Genomic DNA, 5,138 nt, shown 5'->3' on the forward strand with positions numbered 1-5,138 from the left:
GAGAGGAAGAGGAGGCGCTCGCGGAGGAAGCGGGGCGGGGACAGGCCTTCCCGACCCCCCGCGCCTTCCTGGCTGAGTACGTGGGCGTTTGGCCGAGGCCTCCAGAAGCGGCTTTGGGGGTGCGCGGGGGCTCCCGGGACGCGCCTCTCTCCGTGCGCTGCCTGGGCGCGCGTAGAGCCGGAGCTGTACGGGCAACTCGCAGGCGCGCTCCTTGCTCCGTCGTGCGTGTGAATGTACCCCAAAGCGCGTCCTTAATTTGCTGCGAGGGGAGAGCCTAGCGCAACGCTCCGGCCCGCAACAGACGTGACTTTCAAGGCGCAATCCTATGCATGTTTAGATCGGGGGGGGGGAGTCCCACAGCTCCCAGCATGCGCCAGCGAGCATGGCTGGCTGGGGCATGGTGGGAATTGCAGGACTTCTTTCTGTCTAAACATGCAAAGGATTGTGCCATAAATGTGTGTCTAGCACCTATGGCTTTTCGTTTTTTACTTTAGAGTCGACACCAATACGAAACTTAAAAGGCCCCCTGCCCCCCCCCCCAACTCCAGAGCAGGCCCCTTGTGCCTACTTTGGAGTGGAAACGAAAAACAAAATTAAGCTGTAGGTCCCAGAAACACATTTTAGGCACAGTCCTAAGCATGTTTAGACAGAAAAAAAATTCAGCTCCCAGCATTCCTCAGCTGGCCGGGGAATATTGGGAGTTCGGCTTTTTTTTCTCTCTAAACATACATAGGATTGCACCCTTGCAGTAATGTCTGTTCTGGCTCTGTATCCCCCCCCCCCCAGATGTGACTTTCAATGTGCAATTGCCCTGCCTCATGCCACTTTATGGGGGGGGGGGGTCCACATGTCATCATCTTCCACTCGCAACCCTCCTGTGTTTACCCATAGCTTATTTTGCCTTCTTTGTACCTCAGAAAAATCTGTGAAGGAAAAAAAAGTGGAGCTGTGCAATGCCTTCTGATTGTGGTCCTAGAGGTCCTCCATCAGGAAGCACCCTGGATCTCACTACGCGTGAAGTTCTGCACATGGTTGAGAAAGATGCACAACACTGTATATGTTGAAAGAAAAGCAGCCAGTTGGGTGGACGATCAGAACATTCCCTCCTCACCAGCTCCTTATTAGCTTTGCCATAAAAGGAAAAGCTCATCCTCTCTTAGGCCATCTTTGCCTCCTCAGTTCCCCCTCTGTCACAGGGTATTGCAGAGGATTGGGGCTATTTGAGCCAGTGTGGTGTAGTGGTGAGAGCGTTGGACTGGGAGCCGGGAGATCTGGGTTCTAGTCCCCACTCAGCCACAGAAGCTCATTGGGTGACTTTGGGCCAGACACAGACTCAGCCCAACCTACCTCACAGGGTTGTTGTGAGGATGAAATGGAGAGGAGGAGGATAATGTAAGCCGCCTTGGGTTCCTTGCAAAAGGAAAAAAGGCGGGGTATAAATGCAATAAATAAATGAATTTGAGCCCAATCCACACCACCATACCACACATCTGCTCTCGCTTGGCTCCTTCCGCTAATGCATGTGGCTAAACTAACCAGTAAAATAAAGCTTACTGTGATGTCTGAACCCAGGTTCCAGGGTTGTCTCTCCCAAACAAGCCAGGCTTCCTAAGCCAAGAACAAACCATGGAATATAATCCTAGTTTGTAAAGGGCGTAACAAACCCAAATCCCAGGTATGGATGTCACAGTGAACTTTTGATTTGTACCTATTTTAGCTGCTTGCACTAGCAGGAGAAACCAAGAATGAACAGGTTACGTACTCCAGCACACAACTTGTTCACAGTGAGCCAGGATTCACCAAAATCCTGGGTTACCATTGTTTGTGAACACCACCAGTGTGCTTGTGCAGTTAAACTAGGACATGTAGTTTGAGAGACAGATTTGTGCTTCCTTATGTGACCTGCTTTCTGAAGAACTACCAGACTTAAAGAGTTCCTTCTGCATAAGCAGGAGGGAGGGGCAGCTGGTAAATCAAACAAAGCGCCATAATTATCAGGGATATTAATCCCACGGACAGTTTAAGCCAGGGCTGCTAGTAGGATTTACAAGCTCGAAATATATGTGAGTCAATTTCAAGTTCACACACACACACACACACACACACCATACTGCCATATCTGGCTATAAATATAAATCAAGTAGCCAGGATAAAACCAAGATAAAACCACCAGCAGAATACTATAATAAAAGCACTAAAAAACAGTCTTTAAAAAGCCTGGGAGAATAAAAAATAAAAATGTCCTCACTTCGCACCAGAAATACAGGCGCCAGGTAAGCCTCTCTGAGGGGCGTGCTCCACAATGGGGGTGTCACCCCCAAAAAGGCCCTTCAGTGGTAGCCGCCTGCCTCACTTCATTTGGCGGGGGCACCCAGAGAAGGACCTCAGATGATGAACTTCATGTCTGGGTAGGTTAATAGCTTCAGCAAATGTTGGATGTGCTCTAGTGGAAAGTGCTTCTGTTTGCGTAAGGCAGGGCACCTGACTTTTGCTGATGCCTCCTATTTATTTCAGCCCTTTTTGCCATATCCCATACTGTTCTGGAGGGTCCTCCCAACTCTTAGGAGCAATTCTGAGGGTGCTACAGAGGGCTGCAGTGGGTTGGGTGGATAAAGTGAAAAGTAGGTGCTCTGCCTTGCACAAGTACAGTGTTGTTTTGGAGTGAGGCCACCGTTGGATACAACCCAGAAAATGTATTTCCAGAATTAAAATAGAAACTCTTCTTTCATGACTTATGAGATTGTGGGTGTCTCTAGATTAAGCAAAAAAACCCTCAAAAAACCACATCCTTTCTGGATCTTCCCGCTTTTGGTTTCTTTGCAGGATTAGGAAGGGTGTCTTTACAGGGCAGCCACATGGTTTGAACTGAGAGAGTGCCTTCCTCCCTCCCTGGCATGTGTGCAAAGGAGCCAGGGCAGGGCGGGGGGAGCCTTGTTTTCATAGCCTAACTTCTGCTTTCTCGCAGCCCCTAGGAAGCCTCTGACTTACTGCTGAGTAGACATAAAATGTAAGATTGCTCTGTAAGTCTGCAACCCTTTGCACACTTATGTGGGAGTAAGCCACACTGAACTTAATAGGGCGCTCTGAAACAACAGAGGACATTGCTTCTGAGCTTGGTGGGATAGGGGATCAGATGTGTCTCCCTTCATTGCAGAGAGGCATTTTCCCCTCTTCTCCTTTCAGTTGAGAAATGCGGAGGCAGGAGTTGCTATCAGCAGGCGATTCTTGCCCTCACACCTGTCAAATCTGCTCAGGTCTCCTTCCGTGCAACCCCTCTCCCATCCTCAATGCCTTTGACCGCACCCTCAACAACTGAAAACAAATGCCCACAGCAGGCAAACACTGTGGTTTCTTCCACTATTGGAGAATTTCATGGGGAGGCTATGGCACTCCTGTTCTGTGGGCTGGGAAAAATACCACATCTTTTGCATTTGGGGAAAACATGACATAGGCTGGGGAAAATTGCGGGAGGCGCCTTGCACGTTAACGGTGTCATGTAAAGAGCCCGCAAACTTCTGAGAGAGAGCCATCTCAATAGCAGGATAAAAGCGTGTGATGAACCCCGTGTGTGGGGGACAAGCTTGTGCAAGTGAGTGGGAGGGGGCCCACATTACAAGTTTGCACTGGGCCCGCCAAACAGGGCCAGCCAACCTATCCATGAAGCTGGGCGAAGCACCTGCATCAGGGAGCAAAGTAGGAGGAGTGGCAAATTGCTCCGCTCCTGCCCCTGCCCCCACCCGGAGGGCCTACTGCCTCCTCCAGTGGGTGCTCTGAAGAACTCCACCAGCTGCTCTCCCACCCTGGCATTTGTCACAGCGAGAGAGCAGCTGCCTGCCTTCTCCCTGCCTCGTCACACAGCCGTAAGAAGCAACTGTGCGAGGTCCCATGAGAGCCATGCGAACTCTTGCAAGAGCTGCGCAAATCATAGAATCATAGAATAGTAGTAAGGTTGGAAGGGGCCTACAAGGCCATCGAGTCCAACCCCCTGCTCAATGCAGGAATCCAAGTCAGAGCATCCCTGACAAATGGCTGTCCAGCCTCGTCTTGAAGGCCTCCAGTGTGGGAGAGCCCACCACCTCCCTAGGTCATTGGTTCCATTGTCATATTGCTCTTACAGTCAGGAAGTTTTTGCTGATGTTCAGCGGGAATCTGGCTTCCTGTCACTTGAGCCCATTATTCCGTGTCCTGCACTCTGGGATGATCAAGAAGAGATACTGGCCTTCTTCTCTGTGACAACCTTTCAAGTACTTGAAGAGTGCTATCATATCTCCCCTCAGTGTTCTCAAGGCTAAACATGCCCAGTTCTTTCAGTCTCTCCTCATAGGGCTTTGTTTCCAGTCCCCTGATCATCTTTGTTGCCCTCCTCTGAACCCTCTCCAGTTTGTCTGCATCCTTCTTAAAGTGTGGTGCCCAGAACTGGACACAGTACTCCAGATGAGGCCTAACCAGTGCTGAGTAGAGGGGAACAAGTACTTCCTGGGATTTGGAAGCTATGCTTCTATGAATGCAGCCCAAAAGAGCATTGGCCTTTTTTGCAGCCACATCACATTGTTGGCTCATATTCAGCTTGTGATCGAAAACAATTCCAAGATCCTTCTCGCTTGTAATGTGGTTGAGCCACATATCCCCCATCTTGTAACTGTGCATTTGGTTTCTTTTTCCTAGGTGCAGAACTTGGCATTTATCCCTATTAAATGTCATTCTGTCCTCACAAACAAATCCTCACAAACTCCCGCAAGGCCCCATGAACTCCCGCAAGAGCCACAGCCCCTGCTTCCCACCACATTGCTCTCTAGAGAGCCAATGCAGCAGTTCTGACGACAACAGCAACAATGGTAAGGGGGTGCAGGATGCGGGGTGCGATACAACAGTGCTTCAGGCAGCGAGAGATCTCACACCAGGCCTGCCCCCAAAGATGATGGCACTGGGCTCGCTGTAGGCAAGCAGTGCTGGCTCCAGGTTTTGGGGAGTCTTGGAGAAGACACCCTCAATGGGTCCCCTCCTTCAGTGCGTCTGCCTTCTCACTGCCACCAGCTGCTATTGCTCCTTATCCTCTTTCTCCTCATTGCTACTACTTGCTTGCTTGACAGGGAGAGAGCCAGTAAGCAAGTAGGGAGTGACAAGTATGGCCCCTCTTG

Source organism: Heloderma suspectum, chromosome 3, assembly GCF_057233095.1.
Source record: "Heloderma suspectum isolate Gila_16-S chromosome 3, 16-S_ref, whole genome shotgun sequence".
Taxonomy (NCBI): Eukaryota; Metazoa; Chordata; class Lepidosauria; order Squamata; family Helodermatidae; genus Heloderma; species Heloderma suspectum.